The sequence below is a fragment of the Papaver somniferum genome, chromosome 6 (genome assembly GCF_003573695.1).
Source record: "Papaver somniferum cultivar HN1 chromosome 6, ASM357369v1, whole genome shotgun sequence".
In the NCBI taxonomy this organism is placed as follows: Eukaryota; Viridiplantae; Streptophyta; class Magnoliopsida; order Ranunculales; family Papaveraceae; genus Papaver; species Papaver somniferum.
Genome location: NC_039363.1, coordinates 26,554,130 through 26,581,162, shown reverse-complemented (window position 1 = coordinate 26,581,162; position 27,033 = coordinate 26,554,130). Strand labels below are relative to the sequence as shown.

Below are 27,033 nucleotides of genomic sequence, written 5' to 3'. Positions count from 1 at the left end.
ATTTCTTGTGAATTCACCGTAGAAGAAAATATACATACGTTCTCAGAGTATAACATTAAAGGGAACAACAATTTTTTATGCAACTCAACATATATAACTAGTTTTTAGACACATGAAAGTTGTGCATTTCATATGAGCTAAGCATTTTACACTGAACATTTTTTATAGTGTCGTCCAAGAATTAATTTGAATATCCAAGTTATACCCGAGTGAGTAAATACTCCCCAAAAAAGAGATGACTATATGAGACCAACATTAGTAAGATTCCACTTGAACTTTGCTGCCTTTAGAAGTATGGCAACGCTCGTATATATACACCTGCCATAATGGAGATAAGCACCTCTATTTTGGAAAGCATGTTTATAGAGGTTTAAAGAATGTTAACAAGTAAAACCATATGCAAGGAGAAAATAAAAATAAATTACCATGCCCGTGTTACAGAGAAGAAACGCCGTAAACAACGCAGGATAATCATCCACCGCTTTGGCAACTGCCACCAAGGAGATGATGAAACTTGTGTACTCTTCCTACTATCGCAACTCCATTTGCATCTTCTGAAGCACTCAGTGGAACAAAGTTTGGTCCCTTTATGTCATTTAAGATTAGTACGTCTGGTAACATTTCATACCATACAGCGCGTCCTGATAGGTACACATGTATTGGCGTTCTGCTACCACAAAGTTGTCCTGTGTTCCAAAAGGTTTCGTCGGGTCTTGTACTTGATTTCATGTTTGTATTATTTTACTACAAAATGACTCATTTAATGGCTTAGAGCTTGAAGTCATTTCTCTTGGCACAAAGCAACAATCACAAAAGAATATGGACTGTATACCAAAGAATTAAAAACATTAAAGTATCACTTCTATAAATTTTTCTGAAAAGAACTTAACAAAATACATAGTTAATTGATAAATTTCCAAACTTCTGCGCGTAAACAAGTCACTTGGGGTTTACCCAATGTCGCAACTTTGTAAATTAAGGTGATTGTGTTCTCCAAAATTTTCACATCTAATATCCAATGGCCTGGTGGATGAAAAATGCAATGTAAAAAAAAATCCTATCAATTAATGTCAATGACTAATAGAAAGTGAATTTGCATGATGTGATTTTTTGTTTCTATGATTAGGCTTCATATTCCAGTTTTGATCACTGGTCAACTTATTTAATTTGAACTGCCAAAGTGGTATATAACAAGTTACACTGAAAATATGTGTGCTAGCGGCTAATGAATCTTATGGATTTAGGAAAATGCGACTATAATCGAAAATTGCAAAACGAACCATTACCCTCAGTGCTTTTATGGAAATATTCTGCAAGATCCCCACCCACATAGAAAGAACTTTCCTTTTCCCTGAAACAACTAAAAAAATCACTAAAAAATCAAATCGATAAACGGATCCAACTTAAAATTCCGAAGAAGAAGAAGTCAATCAAATAAACGTAAAACTAAAAGCTCAATCGCAAACCTGATGTTGATTCGTGTATGTCTCTCTTTCTCTTCAGAAAAATTCTAGATCTGAAATATAAATACGAAAGCATGAAAAGGGTAATGAGGGTAATAAAAAAAATCGTATTTTTTAAAAATCGGTTGAAATTTAGTCTAATCCGTTCAATTTTGGACTAAACAGTACACGCTTTTAGAAATTAGGAATATAGAAAACCGGTCTTGAGATGGTAGGACTAGAGTGTCCAACGCCCAACTAGTTTGGGAGTAAACATTAATTCCTACATTCGGTTATCCTCCAAACGTTAGGCCAAGCACTATGGTGCTCTATTTTCCTTCCCTATCCCTCATTTGTAGAGAAAAATTCAAATTAGAAACCATTATGGTCTCCCATATCCCTACAAAAGTAAGGAAATTCCTTTTCTTCCCTACTAGGTGGATCACATCTGATCCGGATCGTAGGGAAGGGAAATGTGACGGATATTCAGTTTTTGTCAAAATTTCTGCTTTACGGAAACTGAGTATCTGTATGGAAGTTGATACGGTTATTCAATTTCCGTAGCATATTGATGAGGTGTCAAACTCACAAAAAATATATTCCTTACTCTTCTTACACTAACAAGTAGCACAAGGATAAGCAGGTTCGTTCCTAAGAGAGAGTTGAGCTAAAGTTGTCGATTTAATTTCTGAAAATATTAATAATGCAAAAACTATAAAACAAATATGAAGGTGAACAATGAGGATGAGAATGATTAGGTGGTTTTTCTCCACTAGTGAACATGCATCTTCTTCAAAATACGTTTATTAGCAATCCTAGACAAGTTATAAATTCAACAAGTCCATTAAACTCCAAAGCCACTTCGTAGAATAAGTTCTCTACTCGTGTCTAGTCAATCAAGCCACTTTGAATAAGCTCTCTAGTGTAACTTAACTAACCGGTATGTTCTATGAGTCGGATTGATCCTAACCACGTGCTCATAAGTTCGGCATGTTAACTTAGGGTTGTCAAATACACATCAAAATTCACAAAATCCCATTTGCAACGTTGATGTTTTGCTACTTATGATTAAATCACCATAACAATTACACATTACGGCTTAATAATCTAGCATTAGTATCGCAAACAAACTATTTGATTGGCCACTCAAACAACATGCAAACTATCCATGGTCATACCGCGGTAGAAGACGAGCAATAAAACGATATTTGAGGATTAAAAATCAAGTCACACAGCTTCTGAAATATCCCTAATCAAACAAGTATTTAGATACACATAATGGAGTTCATGTTCTCAATAATCAATTCAAAATATTCGTGATATGTGCAAGATAAATAGAAAACAAAACCCAATTCGTGGCTGGTGGTATGAATGCGAGAAGGAATCTCCCTGAGCTGGACTGTTGGCAAACTGTAGCTATATTGGTGGCGTTGCGAACTGATGGTGGAAAGTGGATGGTGAAATCGTGGTCTGCGAAGTTTTTGTTGTGTGCTTCAGGTTCAGGTACTTATTGCTGCAAACTGGTACAAGTGATGATGGAAGCTGTAGTAATCGTGAACTCAGGCCTGGCAGTGCTCCGATGGTGGTTGTATTGCTGCTATGATGGTCTGGTAAACTGCGACTGCAAGCTTGGTGTTGTGGATGATATGTTGAGATGGAAGATGTGTGCAGGTGGAAGGGATGGTAGATGATAGCGTAGCAGGTGAAGTGGTTTATGCTGGTGATGAGATAAATACAGGTGGGATGATATGCAACTGCAGATTATGGTGGATATATGCTGTGAAGGGTGTATGCAGGTGAGGTGGTGATGAAGATGATATGAGATGGATGCAGATGGGGGAGATGCAGATGGTGGTGATCTCGAGAAGGTTTGGAGAGGAGCTCTGTTGGAGATGAAACTGCAGTCGTAGAGGGTATTGGGATATGATCTCCTTTCCTGGCAGTATCTTCCTTTATATAGATTGAATCTCCTGCAATATCGAACTGGATTGAGATCCAAGTTTCCTAACTAGACCGACTTCTAAAAACTCCATAATCTGTTACCATTCATCCATATAAATCAATGGCCACGAACACTCTTTCCAACCTGTTTTCTCGCTCAAGAATACTGCCCAGAAATGGCTACATTTCCTGTTGTTACTAACTTATAATGTTCATTGGCTTCGATAACCTCTTGCAAACTCAGGCAAGCACCCATCAGACGCGTGAAAACCGACTGCAGACCCTTGTAGTTCTAACGCTGAAGTTCTGAACCAAACTCATGGATCCCATTGCTTCTTAACATTTGTTTCTTGGCATAAAAAATCTGGCCAACTCGATCTAAAAACTAAACGGATACTAACTTGTAGTGGTTCAGTTGAAGTCGAGAAGACCTGGTGGTTCAGAACTTCTCATTCGGGCATTTTATCAAGCAATAAATGTGCGTTTTGCTGATATACAGTCTTCAGCTTGCTGTAGATTCTTAAGCTCTTTATATCTCCTTCCCTGTAAAGTAAATGATTTAACCGCACAACAAACCACATCTCTAATTCATTGTAACTCTGAAGCAGCACCTCAATCTCCTATGTTCATCCTCATTATTCAGCTGCAGTGAGTGGCAGCAAGTTGTCTTCTTCCCTGGATGATTTCTAGCTTCTGAAACTGTCCACTAATCAATCCTTGTTGTAAACCCAAATTCGATGCAAACCCATGTCTTCATTATTCTCAGCTTCAATTCCATTCTTTTATCTTCAAACAACGCTTAATATCTTCCATTCATCGTGATTGACTAACAGCAATTGCCTAGTTCTTTTCGATCTTCACTTTTTGTCAAGAACCCAATAAAATCTTGGACAAAAACCCGTTGGTCTTCTTGGTAGTTAACTTGTTTGCCTAAACTTTTGTAACTTCGAAGAGCTATAGCACGGACGACGGCAGACTTGAACTGAGCTGGTCACGACAAGAAGAAACAACGGTGGACAAACTTCTTTCTCCTCTCTGCTTGTGAACTGGTTTATGTGCCAGTATAATCACATAGAGACGGAACTATGATTTTGGGCATATCAAAATCTTTCAAGGCATACTGAATGAAGACAAAAAAGGTTGTGAAATAGCAAAATCAGATAACCCCTTAACCCAAAATTTTTTTAATGGCAAATCTGCCCTTTACGTATTAGTGTTAATAATCTTGATTAGTGATTAAATATTTTGTTTAGTGATTAAAATAATTTTCAGAATTATAAGAGTTGTTTAGATGAAAAATTTGAGGAAAAAAAAATCAAAGTTTTGGTTTGGTTTGGTTAAGAAGGAGAGAAAGAGAAGGAGAAAGTGAGAAAGTGAGAAAATTCTAATTCTTGATTCAATGGAGGATGAGGAGGGTCATCATTCATCTAAAAAACCTAGGAAAATACATATCAACTACAACAATGATCCAGAAATGGCTGATTTCTTAGATTATGAGAATGATTTTACACCCACTCAAACTCAAGCTCAAACTCAAACACAAACTCAAGATGATGATTTTTATGAGCCAAATCTTGATGATGCAGACATTGATGAGGAACCCAATGCTTCTAATACACAGGTACACTTATATCCTATACTTAATCTCACTTCTATAGCTCTCAATTATCAAAAGTTAGGTTTTTTGAATCATGGTTCGGCGAAACAGGTTGAGGTTCGGCTCACATCTATGAGCCGAATCTACCAATTGATGAACGGTTCGGCTTACTGAATCTGTTTACTGCATGCGCCGAACCTATAATTTCCAATTCCAACCCTTTTGCTAGACACTAGTTCGGCTTATATGAAAGTTTCATAGTAAGCCGAACAACATCCTGAATAGCCCGGAATAGAATCATTACTAATTCGGCTTACATATCCAAAATCGTATGTGCCGAACATAATTTGTTTATTTTTGGGTTAAAATATTGTTCGTGGTTCGGCACATATTGAGGATATCGTATAAGCCGAAACCTGTAAATGTTTATAGTTCGGCACATAATGTGATTATCGAATGCGCCGAACCTTGTTATTATATTCCCTTTCTAGTGTTTAACCTTGTGATATTCTTTGTAGATCGTGCTTGGACCCATGGAAAATCAACCTGATCCAGTATACATAATTCACGAGGATACCAAGGATCACTAAAACATGAAATTGAGGAACATCAATCTGATCGTGCTTGAGGAACACCAATACTGGATTACACCAATAATGATTTTTAAGGCTTGGCTTATAACTCAAATTATAGAAAAATCCGAACCTGAAGGACCATTAAAAACAAAGTTCAGCACCTAAAAGCAAAGGTGTTTGCAACACCATAAAAGTGTACTTAAAACTTAAGAAAAAGTGTACCATAAAAGTGTACATAAAAGGGCATTTAACCACGACCCCTCTTCTTAGTTGCACGACCACCTCTTCTTCCACCTAGGTCTTCATCTTCCGACGCATCATTACCGGGTTGGACGGTAGCACCACCTTGGCTTGTACCTTGACCAACTTGTCGAGACCTCTTAGTGGTAGGCCTTTGTTCGGGTTCCTCGGGTCCTTGTCCTTTGTTGATGATTGCATCCCACTTGTTGATGAGGTATTTTTGTTCTTCCACGGTCATTGGTGTTTTGCAACCAAGTTTGGCCTTCATTTTTTTCAACATCTCCCTACCCGCGGCAACCTATTTTTTCATTTGTCAACAACTTATAACCATGAGGTTGAAGACATTTTTACCATAACTAATATATGAAAATAGTATAAAGTGAAGTCATTCTTACCATAATCTTGAAAGCCTTGACTACATCTTCGGAAGTAGACTTGTTGGTGATCTTGATTGGCTTCGCCTTCCCCTTATCAGCTATCTTTTGCCTTTTCTTATTGATAATGAAGGGATGAGAAATTTGGTTATACCAATCCATATAGCCCGGATCCTCTTCACATGGATCATCAAGTAAAGGTGTTAACTTGGACGCATCTAATGTGTGATTGTCTAAATTATTCCAAAACTCAACGGTGGGATCAGGATCATACTTTGGTTCCCAAGATGAAGTGGTGCTTTTAGTTCCCTTACCACTCTTTGGTAACAACCTGAATTTCTCGTCAAACAAAGGAACCTTTTGGACGCATCCTAATTGACGGAGTACTCGCCTAGGATCGTATATAACATAACCACCGGGATACCACAATGGCCCATGATACATACCTACCGGCATATCCTCATCTTCAACAACTTCATCTTCTTCATCTTCCTTCTCATATGGTTGAAAAGTGACATCATCAACACCAAGACGGTCTAACGTCTCTCTCAAACTTGCCACCAACTTATTTTTGTTCCTTTTCTTGGAGTCCTCGTACGCGTACCGTGCTGCAGTTGGCTCAGTATCAACATAATCGACATCTTTCTCAAATACTTTGGCCAAGTTAAAAATTGGGAAATGGTCATATATCCACACTTACATCCAAAGAACCACATTAAAAAATCAAAGGAATTGAATTGATAGAAACAAGTTTTACTTGGAAACATCAAAGTAAGACTAAAGTTTGCAAACTCAGAGAACTGTTCGGCTTATATGGATCAAGTATTATAAGCCGAACCAAGTAAGTAAAAACTTCGGCTTAAAATATTTTATGGTTATAAGCCGAACCATACTCTGAACTCCCAAAAGTTACCTGGAGCAAAGTGAAGTTCCCTCCGATGTTTGTACTTGTCAACCTAGACGCGGTGGCAAGTTGGTCCAACAGGTAAGCGAGCGTAGCCGTTCCCCAAGCAAACTTGTTACAAGTTTCAAGATTCTTTACCAATTGGAGATAATTAGCATTTACCTTGTTTCCGGTAGTGTCGGGAAATATGTCTCTACCAAGAGTATAAGCAAGTAGGCAGTTCCGGTTTGCTTCACTTTGACGGGATCCATTATCAACAAACCTTGTGTGACTCTTTCCTTTGTGTTCTCAAACTCCCTTTTCAAGTTAGTCAACTTGATCTTCTTATTCTTCTTATTTCTGCCACCTGGTATGCAAACGGTATCGACATCTTTAACTGATCGACAAAACTCCAACTCAGTTTTCTGTGAACCCCAACCAAGGCATTCCAGGTACAAATTGTATAGCTCATCCCAAATCATGTCATAAAAACCAGCATCCACACTTACACCCCTTGCTTTAAGGCCTGTAATCTTACTAGCCTCATCAGGAGTGATTTCCATCTCTCCAAAAGGTAATTGAAATGTGTAAGTTTCTGGACAAAAGCGCTCGGTAAATGCAGAGGCCTACACACTATCATATTCCTTATGTCCATAATTGATGATAGGCCATAAAGCACTGCGTTGTACGTAAGGAATCACCTCAGGAACCTCTTCATCAAGACTCCATTCCGCTGCCCTCTGGTGTCTCAATACTCGGACTGCACGGTTGTGATCAGGAGTCTCATAAATTTTCTTCGCCCAAGAATCGGCATAACCAATCAACACATTTCCTCCATCTTCCAGAAGACCATGAGGCAAACCATATGATCGAGGTGTAATTACGTCATCTTCATCAGGAATGTGTAAACCAGTGATCCGTTGATCATCATCGTTCTTCTCTTTCTCGGGTTCTGCCACCTTCTTACCTTTCTTGTCTTTCTTGGGTTTTCCTTGGGGTTGTGTTTCTTGATGAACTTCTTGATTATCATCAACTTCTTCATCTTCAGTTATTCTTTCTTCTTGTATTTCAATTCTTACTTGTTCAACTTCTTCTTCTAAAATTCCTCCTCTAGCTCCCGCTCCCAATTTTTTCTTACCTCCTCCTCTAGGATCGGGAGTTTTAGAATTAGAAGGTGTTACCTCCATCTTCTTCCTCTTTGTAGCTGCATTGGTCCTGACACAAGTATGAAAGTTATAAGACTAATTCGAACAACAAAGAGATTTGGAAAGCCAAAAACTTGTAAGAAAATAAGAAGGCTCGGCTTACCCGAAATAACACATATGAGCCGAATCATGTCTTGAAATTTTTATTAGCTTACACAGAGAGTGGATCGGCTCATACCACAAAACAATTATAAGCCGATCCTTTATATTCGGCTCACAACCGATACCGTCGAATAAGCCGAGTCTATGGTTATGAACTCAAACATGTATTCGGCGCAACATGATATCATATAAATAAGCCGATCCTATACACTTGTAAAATTTATGAAATTTTAACAATGATATTCGGCGCAACCCTAATACTATCGAATAAGCCAAATCTAGACTTATGAATTGAAACCTTTATTCGGCGCAAAACTAATACAACCATACAAGCTGATCCTAAGCACATGCAAAAATTCTGAAATTCAAACAACAATTATTCGGCACAAAACTTATACTACCATACAAGCCGATCCTACGCACATGCAAAATTTCTGAAATTCACAAAACATATTCGGCACAAAACTAACACCATCGAATAAGCCGATCCTAAATATAAGTCTCTGTGTCACTAAGTTCGGCTCAAAACGGATTTCAGATATACGCCGAGCCGTTCATATGCACTTTCAGGGTTCAGTTTCAAGAACAGCTCGGCGCACATCTAAGATTTGTTTTGCGCCGAACCATACCCTGTAACCGCCGCAGAAACATGATTTTGACGAATTAAATCAATCAAACCAATCAAAAACATCAAATACGAAATGGGTTTGTAAAACTAACCTTCTTATTCTCATTTCTGGAGTTGGTTCTTCTTCAATCTCTTCTTCCGGTTGATTTTGTGGTTGATTTTGAGTTTCTTCTTCACTCTCTAAATCTTCTTCTTCTTCAATGGGTTGTTCAATCGCTCGATTAGAACGAGATACTGGCTTACGGCGAACCATTATATAGATGAGTTTAATCGTCGACTAAATTTTCACGAATCGACGATTAAATTTCGGCGATGATACGATGAAAAAAAAAAGGAGAAGGTGGGTTCGGCTGTGGAGGATGAGGAGGAAGAAGAAGGGGTTGAAACTGATTTTAGGTTTATGATTATAGATTTTTGTATTAAGGTTAGAGATAGATTAGTAATTTATAGGATTTAAGGGCATATAGGTAACTAAACCACCCATAGGGTACCCCTTATAAGGTCACCCAAGTTAGGACTAGTCCTTTGTATGCCTTGAAATTTTTTGGTATGCCCAATATCATGGTTCTAGAGACGGGCTCTTTGTTACTGTTATTATTCTTAATGGGCTGCAATCTGATACGCCTTTTATACAGTCCAATAACTTTTAACTATGAACTAACAACTTCATGTATCCTTGGCTGCCTTGTTGAATTTAAGTATGAAAATTAGCTTGGTTTCTCTTGTTTAATGTTACATGACTCCAAAGCACCTACAAAATGCAAAACAAGCATAATACCCGAAAATGCAAGAAAAATATTAAAGAAAAGTATACGTAATTGGTATTCAAGTGATGTATTTTAAGCTCCTATCAAATTCCCCCACACTTAATCTTTGCTAGTCCTCGAGCAAACAAAGCAAAACTAAAATACAACAACTCCGTTTTGTCGAGGCTACAGTTACACTTAGCCCTGATGTGATTTGTAGATAGTGGTAAAAGTGGTTCAATTCTCAGACTTGTGAAGGATATTAATTAGACTTAAATTCTAATATTAAAATAAAAAACTCACTAAAAATTATAGCAAACTCAATCAAAGATGATATCAATACTAAAAGAACCACTGAGGCTAAGATTCCACTATTTTCCAAGTCCAAAGTGATTAAACCAATACTTATATTTATGCAATCTTCTCGTTTAATTTGATTTTAAAATATTACAACAAGTAGATTTTCAAAAGTAGTAATTGTAAATACCAAGTGTGAAGCATCAAAAGTCTTAAAACTAAGCGTACTCCCATCAAAATAGATCACAATCACTCAAATAAAAATCATATTCAATAATAGTTCAAGGCAAATAATCATATAATTATTGCAAATAAAAAGATAAAATAGAATATACCACTTTTTGTGGGAAAAATAACTTCCTCTATCGCCTCAGCAATGGGGTTTAGCTCCTCATATTAATCATGATCTCAAAATATGTGCTTGTTGCTCAAAAGATGATTAAAAGAGTGAAAAGTAATAACACAGACTGTTTGCAACAGTGTATTGGTGTTGCAAAACAGTTGTTACAATGGAACTGTTACAGAAAACTGTTGTAAGTATTGTTGCTTTGTCGCTGATTTTAAGACCCTAGAATACGACTTCCCTGCACAGCTTATTGTTCTTCAGCTGTTAAACAACGACACTGTTCTGCGACTGTTTCCCGTGTGTCAATGTTCTTCGCGTTCTTCCTCTTCAGCAGCAGCAACAGTAGCAGAACAGAGTTTGGTAAAGCTTTGATTTCTTCTTCTCTGGCTCTCCTTAGGTTCCCAAACTCTCGACACCTCTTCTATATGACCCAAGACATCTATTTATATCAAAAATACCGATTAAGTCTCTCCCAAATCTTCCAAAATCTCTTTCCTTCTCTTCACGGCCAAGTTGCGGCAATTTTTTGTTTTAGAACTTCTACACGTTTCTGAGCTTTCCTTTTTATCTAAACTCTTCCTTAGATAGATACAAATCTTTGGGAAAGTTTACAACACTTTAATCTCTCTAAAATTCCCTAAAACAGGTCACACACGTGACTTTCCATATTTTCTGTTGTGAGAAAAATCCGTCGATTGAGCCCTGTCTAATCGATTTAAACACCCATATCAGATTCCTAGACCCATAAGGAGTCTATCCTATGAAAATCAGAGGTTTAATCGACCTCAAACTCCTCCAAATCACGATTGCCAAAACTGTTCTTCACTGCACCTATTTTCCCGCCAAAACCTGGTTTTTGAAATGTTGAAGATGGTTGCCCCTTATCTAGGGTATGGGTGTGATTAGCAACTAACTGGAAATGGGATTCCCCTTAGTAATTAGGTTACCCCTTATCCAAAGTGATATTCCGAATAGCAAATGTCCTCCGGGTGCTTTCCGACAACTTTTCGAGCCAATTTTTTCCAAAAATGTTTATTGGCCAAAAATACCTACAAATAAATAAAACACCATAATAAGTACAAAAATGAGCCCTAACAATATATAGAATCGAGACAAATCGGACACAAAAATGTGTCTATCAAGCACGTATAACAAGCCTTTAAACTCCTAGGTGTCTCTAGTGGACGAGTTATAGTCTCGTGAGGGTTTACTAGAGATATACTCACAAAACCTTACTCCAACTCATAGTGAACGATATAGGTAAACATTAAACTAGCTATTTAGTTAGAATCTAATCCCGATTCAGTTTAAATATACCTCATTGTCGAAAAAAATTCCATCTACTTAGAAAGGCTAGTGTTTATTCTAAATTGTTAAAAAATCTTTAAAAGTTAGAGTTTCGTATACGTCAAGTTTTTTCTTAGGGAACCCTACCCCACACTTAAATCAAACATTGTCCTCAATGTTTCAAATCATTGCAAAAAGAATAAGAGGAATACTTGAAAAAGATAAGGAAGCAAGAATTGGAATTGCTCACCTGATTGACGCATACGAGTAACGTTCAAAATAGATTCCCCATATATCAACAATCTGAAAATTTGGGGATCTACCCACAAAAAAATCTTCATATAGAGTACTAGCTTCACAAGAATATTAGCATATGGTGGGAAAAATGAAGTTATCATCCTACGAAAGTTACCCCCACACTAAGTTATTTCTACACTCGAAAGTATATACAAAACACAAGTGGAAGGCATTTCGATTGGTTCCTCTTGGCAAACCTGCATGGTGTTAGACACAAACACATATGGTGGATACTTGGAAGCAAGAAATTCGTAAAGAACTTTAGAAGCACATAATTCCAGCCCCAAATGAGGTATCTTCCTAAAAGATGGATTAACAACTCTTTGGGAAACTACTTATAGTTTGGGAGGATCATCATTAGATAGAGATTCATGTAGAGGGTTATACAAACCTTGCAAAACCTCATGTATTACCGGATCCTCGGTACTGCTGGATAATTCCGTTCCCACATCACAAGTATCATTAATCTCGTTCAAACTCTTGTTACGACATTCTTCATCAGTTTCTTCTATATCTATAACCTGAAAATCTTCATCATCAGAATCAAAATCTGCTCCAAGTAAGTCATCGTAATCCTTATGGTCTTCATCACAAGCTGACTTCTCATTCAAAGTACTCACAATTTATGAATTAGGAGTGGTATTCACAAAGAAGTCATAATCATCATCTCTCTCATACACAACATAAGTTTTACCATTAATAACTTATGTTTCTAGACTCAACTTCTTCCTTTTGAATAGGAGAATGATCATTATTGAAAATGAGGGGGTCTAACAACCACACCCAACAATTGGTTTGGAAATATGAGAGGACTTACTCCAATACACTTTCTAGAGAATCAACTAGACAGTCAGACTCAATCTAGAGTAAAATATATCAAAGAGTTTAATATCTATGTTTCACAATGTAATCAGCAAATCAAACAGATAGAAATCCGCGAGCCTGATTATTATGTGAAACAACTTGAACTGTACCAAAGACCAATGTTCAAGTGTCAATGAATTTAAATCAATAACTAAAGGTTGGATATTCTAATTGATTGATCCAAACGCACAACCTGTGATATTTCAATTATATAAAAAAATATAATGCATAAAAGAAATAACACAAACACCATAAGTTTTGTTAACGAGGAAACCGCAAATGCAGAAAAGCCCCAGGGCCTAGTCCAGATTGAACACCACACTGTATTAAGCCGCTACAGACTCTAACCTACTACCAATTAACTTCGGATTGGACTGTAGTTGAACCCTAATAAATCTCACAATGATTCAAGGTACATTTGCATTTCTTACGTCTGTGATCCCAGCAGGATACTACGCACTTGATTCCCTTAGTTGATCTCACCCACAACCAAGAGTTGCTGCGACCCAAAGTCGAAGACTTGATAAACAAATCTGTCTCACATAGAAAAGTACATGGATTGAATAAATATGCCTCCCACAGAAATACCCAAGATTTTTCGTTCCGTCTTTTGATAAATCATGAACAAGAACCAATTGATAAACGGTCTTATATTCCCGAAGAACAACCTAGTATTATCAATCACCTCACAATAATCTTAATCGACTAGCGAAACAAGATATTGTGGAATCACAAATGATGAGACGAAGATGTTTGTGATTACTTTTATCTTGCCTATCGGAGAAATTAATCTCGAGTCAATTATTTTAATTGTACTTAATACGTTAGAATCGGGCAAGATCAGAACACGTAACTACAAAGAAAATAGTTGGGTCTAGCTTCACAATCCAAATGAAGTCTTTGAAGTCGTTAACCTACAGGGTCTCGATAGAAACCTAAGGTTAAAGGAGAATCAATTCTAGTTATGCAACTAGTAACACACACGAGGTGTGGGAATTAGGTTTCCAAGTTGCTAGAGTTCTCCTTTATATAGTTTTAAAATCAGGGTTTGCAATCCAAGTTACCTTGGTAACAAAGCATTCAATATTCACCCGTTATATGAAAAAACTGATTCAACCAAGCTAATATCTTTCAACCGTTAAATCGACTTAGCTTGTTTCACACAAATGAAATGTACCCTCATTTGGTTTATGTAACCGTACCCAAACGTGTACACCATGTTGGTTCAAAAATAGTTAACCGAGGTTAGCCATATGATTAACCTCATTTATCTTAACCATAACTAGTTCAAATGACTCAAATGAAACTTGTTAAAGAGTTGTTCAATTGCTATATTCTCATAGAATTATACAAGAACATAATTGAAGCAAAATCGGTTTGATTCACTCGAATCAATCATGAACATTATAGACACGGTTTGATAAGATTGTATTCCTTATTATATAAATGTTTATGTTCATGTTTAAAACCGATTTTAGAACTTTAACCTTCAAGTATGCAAACGGGTACGCATACTTGAAATACCCGAACTAAGATTGAGTTATGCCAGTACGCAAACGGGTACGCGAACTTCAAATCCCAGCAGAAATTCTCGGACATGAACCTGTACGCCGGTATGTAAACGAGTACGCATATTTAGGTTTCCTGATTTCTCAAACCAACAGGTACGCAAACGGGTGCGCTAACTATGGTTCCCGTACATGGATTACATATGTGCAAGAGTGCACAACATAACATATACAATAATGGGTAAGTGTTGTAAACTCTTATTTCAATCATTGAAACTTTTTTAGAGGATGACAATAGCCGTTTTCACACACTATTAGCATCAAAGCAATTTTCAAGTTATTGAAGAAACATTCCAAGACAACACCAAATGATTGTATCACACAAACCATGTAAGATGTTACTCGGAAATTTTCACATGATATAAGATGAAATTGGTTGAAGTGAAAGCTTGCTAACATATATTTTGAGAAATATGTAAGCGAGTTAAACTCGGCTCGAAATCTCAAATGCGTATATAGAAAACTATATTGTAATACGACTTATGTCTCAATATAGGAGATATAGTAGAAATAGACTTTCCAAGTGATAGATGAGTTTAAGTCTCCACATACCTTTTGTCGATGAAGTTCCAAAAGCTCCCCTTAGTAGTTCTTCGTCTTCAAATGATGAAATCTGTGAAAACTAAGCTCAACTACACAATCTATGTCCTAGTCCGAGACATCTATAAATAGGCTAGAAATAAAGACTTATAGAAACGCATGCGAGTTCGACCAAGCAGCGCTCTAACAATTATGATCATTGACATCACAAACATTGACAAATATGCTTGAGATAGCAACGCATGCGAGTTCGACCAAGCAGCGCTCTAACAATTATGATCATGACTTGAGCTAGTAGCACCGTCATTATCAACATTTAAGGATTCATCTTCTTCGGAATCATCGTACTCTATATTAGAATCCATGTGAATGTTAGAATGAGTTTGAACCTCTTCCTTGTTCTGCTCTTCTTGAATTTGATTCACGCCATTTCTGATGTTGTCTATATTCCGTTGAAGTTCTTGGAGTGATTCATTGTAACTCATCTGAAATTCACAAAACTGTTTTGTTGCTTGAAGCATCTGTTGCATCACGGGAATAGAAGATTCAAAAAAACTATCAAATTTCTGATTTGAAGATTGCTCCGCCAAACTTGTTTCATAGTTTCCAACCCAAGTCTCATCCCTTTGAATGGGTGAATAATCATAAATACGATCCAGAGTTTGGATAGACTCATTAAAACAAGGTCCAGTTGGTTGTCTACCAAGTTGTTCTACTGCCTTTAGCTCATAAAGAATGTGATCGATCTGCACATGTCTAGAATTAAACTGATTAAAAGTACAACTATCCTCCTATCCTTGTGATCGTTCATCATATCCCAAAAATTGGTTTTGATTATATCCCAAGTATGGTTGGAAGTTATAAGAATGAGAATTAAATTGCTCACCATAAAATGTACGGTCTTGTGAACCATATATGTTGTTCCCGAAAGGATGCATCTTGAAATATTATGCACACAACTAGCTTAGAGACTCACATCTAGTTACCAATTATGCACACGCAAAAACAATGATTTTTTTGTACCTGAAACAAGTTTCTAAGAAAACAAATTAGGTTAATTGCGCACTTAGATAGCAAGCATACATCTCATGGTCAAATAAACGGTAAAATATAATCAACAAAAGAATATTTATGAAATAATAACTTGCTTGAATTGATTAATAAAACATGCTCGGAGTTTTGAAATCCTCCCCAATCAATAAAGTTATTAGCTACTCATCTTCTTGGAAAACAAAGAAGTTTCTAAGAAAACAAATACCGCAGCTAGAATCTCAAGGCACAAGTGTGGATGACAAGTTTACTCTTATGATGCAAAGTATGCAAGAGATTTCGAAGACAATGCAAGGTTTCAACCAATTCTAACAGAAATCCGAGATGGCTATGAGAGATGTGCAAAACCAAGTTAGTCAATTGGCTAGTGATATTAATTAACTCAAGGAACAAGGATCTGGAAAGCTTCCTTCTCAACCGTTGAACCATAAGGAGAACGTCAATGCTATTGAGTTAAGAAGTGGGAAGCAAGTTGAGCAACCGGCAACATCACCGGATGCTAATTGACCTATTTTAGACCAAGAGGTGGACAAAACAGCCCCTAACAAGGCTGATTTGGTAACACTCTAAACCTCTTGTTTCTACTAATATCATTTCTCCTCCTTTTCCTAGTAGGTTTGCAAAGTCCAAGAAGGAGACACTATACAAAGAGATTTATGAGATCTTCAAGAATATCCAAGTGAACATACCACTCCTTGAGGCGATAAGGCAAGTTCCTCGCTACGCAAAGTTCTTGAAGGAATTGTGCACTAACAAGCACATATTGGTCGGTAATGAAGTTATGTATGTGGGTGAGAATGCTTCCGCATATCTTCAAAAGAAACTCCCACCAAAGTTAAAGGATCCCGGTAGTTTCACTATACCATGTACAATTGGTACAACCAGGTTTGATCGTGCTTTACTATACTTAGGTGCAACTATTAATGTTATACCTTCCTCGATATATGAATAGTTAGACCTTGGTCCTCTTAAGGATACCGGTATTATTATTCAACTTGCTGATAGGTTCACTACTTACCCGAAAGGGGTTGTGGAAGATGTTTTGGTGCAAGTTAACGAGCTGATTTTTTTTATGTTCTAGATATGAGGGACGAAGATTCACCTTCGTCTACACCTTTGTTGTTGGGTAGACCTTTCATGAGAACTGCTAGAACTAAAATAGATGTCTTTAAAGGCACCATAACTATGGAGTTTGACGGTGAACCCATAAGTTTCAACATCTTTGAGGCTATGAGATACCCGAGTGACGTACATTCCTGTTTTTCAGTGGATGTGATTGATTCTTTAGCTCAACAAACGTTTGAGTTAGACGGTGATGATGCGTTAGAGAAAGCTATAATGAAAAGTTTAGATTATGGAAAGCATGATGACATGAAAAGTGATATAGAAATGTGTGATGAGCTTAAAGAAGTTATTTGATCTCTTGCCGCATTACAAAAACTCTCACCTAGAAATGACGTTTCTTACACTACACCAAATTCCCGGATTAGTAACAGAGGTGAGCCCTAAAACGGGTTGTAACGGCTCTGCCTGTTACAAAAAGGGGTGTTACATTTCTTTTGTAACGGTGACGGGACCGTTACGAATTCTGGTTGTAACGCCGTCAGTAACAGCTGAGGGCCGTTAAGAAATGACACGTGGTGACATCTGAGGGCCGTTACTAATTTTATTGTAACAAAGACGCCGTAACATTTTGGAACCGTTACTACGTGGCAGTTTAGTAACATGCTTTAGCCGTTACTACGTGGCAAGTTGAAACAACTCAGAGCCGTTACGAACTTTTTGTAACAGCAAAAAAAATTACTGCCAGTCAATCTTGACCAGCAGTTCATTATCGTCCTGAAAGTACGCCGGAATTCCAACTGCATACACTTGACATTATCCATCGTCCACACACAATAGTTTCTTCTATCAATACATTCATAACATCACGTTCAATCAATTCATATCAAAAAAGAACTAAAATTCTCTAAGTACCAAATAATATTTTGTGAAGTATCAGACTCTAAGCAACTGCAGTGGTACGATCAAAACCAAAGACCAAATATCAAAAAAAGGACCAAATTTTGGGTTTAGTCCGTGTTGCTACGCTACGGTGCACGAGTAAAATTTAGTTGAGCGTACATTATACCCCGCCTGATCCAGACGCACATATAATATCCGCCCCACCATCAGGCTCACATATAATGTCCGCCCCATTTTATTCAGGATCACATATAATGTGATCCCCACCATCAGGATCACATATAATGTGCGCCCCACCATCAGGTTCACATATAATGTCCGCCCCCCATTTTGAAACCATCAGGCGCACTTTATATTTACGCCCCACTCCAAACGGTTATTATACCAACGCCCCACGCCAGACGGATTTTTAATCTCCGCTCGACCAAATTTGGTTTTGGTCTTGGTCCCAGACCAAATATAGTCTGGAATTTGAGTTTAGTCTGGTTTTTGATCTTTACTCTCTTCCACTACGTCATGTATTTGGACCAAATATTTGGGTTTAGTCGTCCATTGTGGACGCTCTAAGGGAATACATTAAGTTCCAAATCATTTTACTTGCAAGTTCAGCTCATACACTACATAGTAACTTACTCAAAGCTTGCAGATACTTCCCAAACACTAGTTGCCAACAATTCTTCATCAAGTTCTTCATAGTCCCTCACTTTAAGTTCATAATGCCCAACCCATACTACATGAAACCAAACCAGAAAATCTATAAGAAAGGCTACCAAATTTATGAAATTTACAAGCATAAAAAACTGAACATCTAGAGAGGTCACGGGCTCTCAACATGGTATTTTGCACAAGGCCACAGATTCCACCATCAAATTCCTAACTACCTTCAATATTTCGATAACTGCTACAAGATTGAAAGAAGTTCTATATAAGATGAATTAAGCATGATTTAGTAAGCGTAATATTATACGTGCTACTAGGCAAACAACTGTACATGTTAATCCATGCATCATCCACTGGCGCAACAAGCAACAGTCAAACAGGACATATAAGATGAAATGCAAAATCAATATAGAATAAAAAATTGTGTGTTGTTTTCCTTTTCCGCATCTCTGTTGACTCGTCCGACTAGCTTCTATAAATATAAACAGTTATGTATCACACGGACGACTACAACATGCATTTATTATTGGTAGAAAAACATGCTTGGAGTTATGTATCACACATAAGATAAAACAAATAAAATACAATCAACAGTGAAAAAAAATCACAAGTGAACAAATAACTATAGTTCTTGGTAGAAAAACATGCTTGCCTTGTTAAGTCCAGGTCCAAGAAGACAATGAGTCTGCTTGATAACAGCCTCTGAGGCTAGAAAAGCATGGAACTTCTTTGCAAGCTTCTTGACCAACTACTCAAGTTCAGCTTAGAACTCATCCTGCAACCAACAAAGATATTTAACTACCACTCTCTGTTTAAAGTTAATTTAAGTCTGAACAAATACAAATAAAATGTAAAAGGTTACCTCATCAAAGTCTGCAGCGGCTCCAATGGGGTTTGACTTCATTGCAGCAACTCCATTTCTTAACGCATGAACAGTCTCTGTTGCAGGCCATCGACTCCCAGGCCTCTGCAACAAATCAAACTCTCATGGTAAGAACACAACGAAGATATAACCTAATGAAAATTTGATAAATCGAACATGATTATTCTAAGGCAGGAATGTACTCAAAAATACTGCAGCACTTCATCCCAGTAGATTAACCTAGGAATTTCACCAGTTAACTGGTTCTGAACCCAATCCCTGATATAGAACCAATCAGCAACTTGAATTGATTTACAACTAATTGGAATGCAGAACGTGCATTCTTAAATGCAAGATTGCCCAGAAGATTGCCTTCGACCAATCGAATAACAATACCATTACTGATAAAAACCAATACATAAACTTGAATTATATAAATGGTTGACCAACGACTTCGCAAACGAGGTCGGACACATCTATGAGGTTGACCCGACCAAGCCAAATCTCCAGTAATCAGAGAACGTCTACTGTCTTATTTATCAAGTGCTGAACATAATTGGAGTTTCATGGTATGGTAACAGAAAACTTTCCCACACAAGACAGCTAATCCAAGTACATTAGCCGACCCAATTTCATAGTCATTCACACATTTAACGTATCTTAACATGCTTTCTGAGTAAATACCAGTTGTATCATACTTTACACAGACAAATATGAGAAATATTTCAACCATGAGCCATCAAATCTAAGACCACATAATACACCTCAAATAGATTTCGTGTAGCAGGATTGCAAAGTGAGACGCATGTATGTACATACCAATTTAGATTTGCATCGAGAAAAGTTTTCTGCCCCATTGTATGCTTGGCCTTTTCATGGCCTCTTCTTTTGACGTTGCTATCAGAAAGCACATAGCCATTACACATGTCAGAATAAATTAGACATGAATGTAAAGAAGAAAATTACTAAGTGGAACATAACAGAGTTATGAATTTACCTGATGGTAAGTAGTCCAAAATTACAGAAGATCCTTCCACTCTCTTCCATTTAACCCATTGGGTTCATCAGAGGGACACATTCTGTTTGTGTCATGGGGTGCTTAGTGATTTCTTTTCCATTAAGTTTTCATGTTCCTATATATTCCACAGGCCTCTGCAACAAATCAGACTCTCATGGTAAGAACACAACGAAGATATAACCCACTGAAAATTTGATAAATCGAACATGATTATTCTAAGGCAGGAATGTACTCAAAAATACTGCAGCACTTCATCCCAGTGGATTAACCTAGGAATTTCACCAGTTAACTGGAACCAATCAGCAACTTGAAAAACAAAACTTAAGAAATTTGTAAATACAGTTAGCACTTCAACAGGGTAAATCTATGGGATTGTAAACCATATGACATACAAAATAGCGTTAAGAAACTTAGACCAATTTACGATATGGAAGTAAAGTAGGGGAAGTAAATTGTCCTTCCAGCTACAAACACATAAAAGTGCAGTGGACATCCAATGAATAAATCCATTAGTTGTCATTAACCTAATTGATCTAAAGAGGACCTATTCATCCTTGCAGTAAATATGACCATCCCAATATAACAATAAGATAACTAAAAAAAAAAAAACAATGATGTTAAATTCCTATTGACTGAAGGAATTTTCATTTAAAATAGTAATCTCAATCTTAGATCAAGCATGTATTCCTTACCATGAGGCTCCAAAAGAACCAAACTTCTCCTCTTGTTTCACCTCAAATCGGTACTCATGAGTGCTCATTGCTGCTATTACTTCCAACCAACGGATATATGCAAAACAAATTAAACAAAATTACAAAACCCTGCATTGCAAGAAATTAACTAAAGCACACTCATTATTAAGCAACAACTTAGTCTTCATTAACAGTTTTCGACACAAACTAACCACAATTCTATAAAAAAAAAAACCCTTCAAGATCCAATACAAACAACTTTAATAGCTAAAACCCATCTTTTCTTACTAAATTAGTGATTACAACAACCTATTTAACATCCAAAACACACATAACAACTTATAACAAGCAGTATACACACAAAAAGATCCTCAAAGATATGATTCACACCAACATTAACTTAAAATCAATGGAATAGAGAAGAAGAAATTATACCAGCAGTAACGAAACATCTGTTGTATTGCATCCTCTTGTGAAATCTACCTCAAGGCTTCTTCTCTTGTGAGTTTTCCTCTAAGTTTTCCAGCACAATTCACAAACAACCAGTTATTAGATCCACACACACATCAAAAAATGGTGTAGAATTGAGATTGAAACCGAGAGGTGGGTGAAATTAAAATCACAAACAACCAGTTATTAGTTTCCCTGAAGGTCTTATTCAGAAGCCCTATATATTTGAATCTGGAGGTGTCTGAAATAAAAAAAAAAATTAGTTAGGGTTTACAACTGAAATTAAAATTTAAAGAAGATTTACTTAGGATTCTTAATCGAAGTTGAAATCTAAGCTAATGAAGTATAACAAAGTTGCTCGTGAAATCATCTCTCAGTTAACAGCAACAAAAGCATAACAACAAAAAATGATTTAGGGTTTTATTCCTTCACCATCCTCGATAGATTTAAAGGAAAATCAACTTTTAACTTTCCTCAACCTCATAACAGCGAATCTTGTGATCGATTTTTTTCTGAGACAACAAAGAAGAGGATGGAGAAGATTTTGAAGAAGAAGCTGCGTCGGGAACGTTTGGAAATGGAAAAAGAAGAAGATAACGAAAGTAGAGAGTTAGGGTTATACGCATGTAGGGATATTATGCATGGGAGGAAACATCCTTTAGTTAAAACTATGTTTGGTGGAAAAAAAACCCAAGTGTGACCACCCTTGTGTTACCAAGCGTGTGACTGGCACGCCTATAAAATAATTCGTAACGGCTTAACCCTGTTCGAATTTTTTAAAAATTCGTAAAGGCTTCAGCTGTTACGAATTTTTTGTAACGGCCATTTGTAACGGGAATTTACGGACACAAAGCCATTACGAATTCCTGTTACGAATCCGGGAATTTGGTATAGTGTTATATTTCCTTACCTTGTACTAATGAGAAACTCTTGCCGTCTATTTTCCAGGCACCTGTCGTTGAATTGAAACCTCTTTCGGATAGACCTAATTTTTTGCTTTCAGTTGAATATCCAAATGTTACTTATTTTTTTTTCAAGTAGTTTGCAAGTTTTTGGGGTTGCTGTGACTTATTTTCTTGTAAATTATCTTTTTTAAATTTGTTATCTATTAATACAAATTTTTGACTTATAAAAAAAAAAAAAACCTCTTTCGCATCACCTCAAGTATGTTTATTTATGTGATAAGGAAGAGTTACCAGTGATTATTGCTAAAGACCCTACCAAGGTGCAAGAAGAGAATCTTATTCATGTGCTAAGAGAGTACAAGTCTGCCATTGGGTGGACCATTGCCGATATCAAGGGAATCAGCTCTTCCATGTGTATGCACCGAATACTTCTAGAGGAGGGGTAAAACCAATAAGAGAAGCTCAACGTCGTTTGAACCCTCTGATGATGGAAGTGGTCAAGAAAGAAATCCTAAAGTTGTGGATGTAGGAGTTATCTATCCCATATCCGATAGCAAATGGGTAAACCCGGTTCAAGTCGTTCCAAAGAAATCTGGTGTCACGGTGGTGAAAAACGAAGATAATGACTTGGTTCCAACTAGAATTCAGACCGGCTGGAGAGTGTGCATTGATTACCGGAAGCTCAATTCTACCACCCGAAAAGACCATTTTCCTTTACCATTCATTAATCAAATGCTCACTATTGTTTTCTTGATGGTTTTTCAGTGTATAATTAGATTGTAATAGCTCCGGAAGATCAGGAAAATACGACATTTACTTGTCCATTTGGCACATTTGCTTATAGACGTATGCCATTCGGTTTGTGTAACGCTCCCGGCACTTTTCAACATTGCATGGTAAGTATATTTTTCAGATTACGTTGCTAGCATCATAGAAGTGTTTATGGATGATTTTAGTGTGTATGGCGATTCTTTTGACAAGTGCTTAGATAACCTTACACTTATTCTTAAAAGATGCATAGAAACAAATATTGTGCTTAATTGGGAAAAATGTCATTTTATGGTGAATCACGGTATTATGCTAGGCCACATTGTATCCTCTAGGGGTCTAGAAGTGGACAAAGCTAAGATAGATGTGATTAAAAACTTACAATACCCCACAACTGTGAGGGAGGTTTGTTCTTTTCTTGGCCGTGCAGGTTTCTATAGGAGGTTCATCAAGGATTTCTCCAAGATTACAATGCCCCTGTGTAGACCTTTGCAAAAAGATGTTACCTTTAATTTTGACAAAGAATTCAATAAGGATTTTGACACCTTGAAAGAGTTGTTGACTACCTATCCTCAAACCATCGGATTGGAGCAAGACCTTTGAGTTGATGTGTGATGCTAGCAACTATGCTGTGGGAGCCGTGTTGGGACAGCGAGATGGTAAAGTTCCGTATGCGATTTATTACGCTTCTAGAACTCTTAATGGCGCACAAATCAACTACTCAACCACTGAAAAGGAGCTCTTGGCCATAGTGTTTGCGCTTGAAAAATTCAGATCTTACTTGGTGGGTACGCAAGTGATTGTTTTCTCCGATCATGTCGCTCTTAGATACTTACTAACAAATAAAGATGCTAAGCCGAGGTTCATTAGGTGGATACTACTTCTTCAAGAGTTCCACCTCCAAATTAAGGAAAAAAGGGGAGTGAGAATACTGTAGCAGATCATGTGAGTCGATTGATTGCATCCGAAGAAGCAATTCCTTTGCATGACAGTTTTCCGGATGAGTAACTCTTTACTGTGGATAACACAACTCCATGGTACGCTGATATTGTGAACTACTTGGTGACGGGACAAGTACCTAGTACCATGTCAACTTTTCATAAATTGAAACTCAAGAAAATCTCCAAGCAATATACATGGGATGAACCATATTTATGGAAGCATTGTGCTGACCAAATTATGTGAAGGTGCGTCCTAGAATCCGAGTTTTAATGTATTTATTAATTTTTGTCATTCATATGCTTGTGGAGACCATTTTGGGTCCAAAAGAACGGCACTCAAAGTTCTTGAGAGTGGTTATTATCCCACTCTATTTAAAGATGCATATTTTTTTTGTAAATCTTGTGATAGGTGCCAATGAATCGGAAATCTATGTGCTAGAAATCAAATGCCACTAACACCAATTCTCCCCATAGAGATATTTGATGTGTGGGGTATAGATTTTATGGGGTCTTTTGTGAATTCATATGAGAATCTTTATATTATTCTTGTTGTTGATTCTGTTTCTAAATGGATGGAGGCTAGAGCCACCAAGACTGATGATTCTCAAGTTGTTTGTGAGTTTGTGAGGCAACAAATATTCTCTAAGTTTGGCACACCTCGAGTGGTGATTAGCGATGGAGGTTCCCATTTTCAGAGATCCTTCCACGCTCTTCTCAAGAAGTACAACGTTACTCACAAAGTGGGCACTCCGTATCATCCGCAAACAAGTGGACAAGCTGAAATTTCCAACCGGGAGATTAAGTTCATTCTAAAGAAGACAGTGAATACCACAAGGAAAGATTGGAGCCTTAGACTCAATGATGCTTTATGGGCGTACCGGACAGCGTACAAAACTCCTATTGGAATGTCTCCGTTTAGGATGATTTATGGCAAACCTTGTCATCTTCCTACAAAAGTTGAACACAAAGCTTTTTGGGCCATCAAGATGTGCAACATGGAGTTAGATGCCGCAGGGAAACAAAGGAAGCTTCAACCTACTGAATTGGAAGAAATCCGCAATGATGCATATGAAAGTTCGCGCATTTACAAGGAGAAAACTAAAGCTTTTCATGATAAGATGATTTCTCGGAAAAGTTTTGCTATAGGGCAGAAAGTTCTATTATTTCATTCTCGCCTTAAGTTGTTTCCCTGTAAACTTAGGTCCCGATGGGTTGGACCATTTGTTGTTACTAATGTGTTTTCTCATGGTGCAGTTGAGCTTTCTAGTCCCAAAACATGGAAGATTTTCAAGGGGAACGACTATCGAGTAAAACCATATTATGAGCAATTTGTGACGGAGAATGAAGAGGTCATTCAATTGAGCGATCCACTCCCTCTGGAGGAGTAATTGGAGCTGAAAGTCGGGCCAACGACTTTAAACCAAGCGCTTCGTGGGAAGCAACCCACTTGTATCGTATTTCTTACCTTTCATTTTTTTTAGTTTTTAGTTTTTGTTGTGTTTTATTATGCTTGCATCATAATAGAAATTCCCCGTCTTGAATCTTACATTAGAGTCCATTTTCCATTGAGAACAATGTCATGTTTAAGTGTGGGGGAAGGGTTTCATAAAAAAAAAAGTTTTGATGTAGGCAAAACTCCGACTTTTAGAGATTTTTGAAAACTTTAGAATGATCACTAGCCTTTGTAAGTAGATGGAATTTTTCTTGACGATGAGGTATATATATTAGCTGAGTCGGGATTTGATGCCAACTAAATAGCTTGTTTAGTGTTTATTCTCTATTTTTCAAAAGTAGCTATGAGTTGGAGTATAGTTTTTGTGGGTAGACCTCTCGTAAACCCTCACGAGACGATAACTCGTTCACTAGGGACGCCTAGGGGTTCAAAGACTTGTTACATTCCGCTAAAAGTAACCGTAGCCTCAACGAAACGGAATTGTTGTATATTAAATTAGTTTAATTTGCTCGAGGACTAGCAAATATGAAGTGTGGGGAAATTTGATAGGTGTCTAAAACACCCAATTTTGATAAAGATTTCTTATACTTTTCTTATTAGTTCTCTTGAAATTTTGCATATTACGCACCTTTTCTATATTTTTAAGTAAAAAGGCTTAAAGTTACGGAAAAAAAAAAAGAAAAGCACCACTAATTTTATTTTTTCTTAAACATTTTACATCATGAAAATTTCGTCATTTCATAGAGTGCATTTTATATATATATAAAAAGAAAGAAACAAACAAAAGAAAACAAAAAAAAAAAAAAAAAAAAAAAAAAAAAGAAAAAGAAATGATTCAGAGCTGTGAGTGCATGTCACACAAGGGCACTATATATGTGTGCTGGTGGAGGAAACAAAGAAATGAGATTTAGGTTTCTTGTCTTTGTTACAAGCAGAGAAGAAAAATTAGGTCTCAATAGAAACCAAAGTTCCCAGCAGATGAAGATTCATTTTCTGCTTCAACAATCAGTTCTCGAGTATCTGTGACAGTTTTTGACAGAGAAGCTGAAGCAAGAACTGAATTTGAAATTCAGTAACTAATGGTGGAGATTAAGGATGGTTCTGAGAGCTCGAGAAGAACACATAAACAATGGGTTTTGGCGAGAAGAAGAGTCAGTTGAGAAGGTGTCTTGTTATTGAGAATTTTTGGAAGAATGGAAGGGTTCTGAGAGTTCCATTTGAGACTAAGAATACAAGGCAGAAGAAAAGATGCTGTTGTTGTTGGTTTGTGATGATAAATGGCGCATATTGGTGATGATATAGAATTATCGATGGAATTTGAATGTTGGGTTGTGATT

General features: G+C 37.0%; 1 long non-coding RNA gene across 6 annotated transcripts; it reads right to left on the bottom strand.

Annotated features, from left to right (window-relative positions):
- Positions 1–19,259: 19,259 nt before the first annotated feature.
- LOC113285555 lies at positions 19,260–22,221 on the bottom strand. 6 transcript variants are annotated; one of them, XR_003328737.1, is made up of 7 exons: positions 21,615–22,221; positions 21,180–21,258; positions 20,720–20,756; positions 20,467–20,621; positions 20,289–20,366; positions 19,470–19,574; positions 19,260–19,382 (listed from the first exon to the last, which is right to left on the bottom strand). It is a non-coding gene; the product is annotated as an uncharacterized LOC113285555 (long non-coding RNA). The 6 variants fall into 6 exon arrangements; XR_003328739.1 differs by having other exon boundaries at positions 21,180–21,252; XR_003328736.1 differs by lacking the exon at positions 20,720–20,756 and having other exon boundaries at positions 21,615–21,870; positions 22,062–22,221.
- Positions 22,222–27,033: the final 4,812 nt, after the last annotated feature.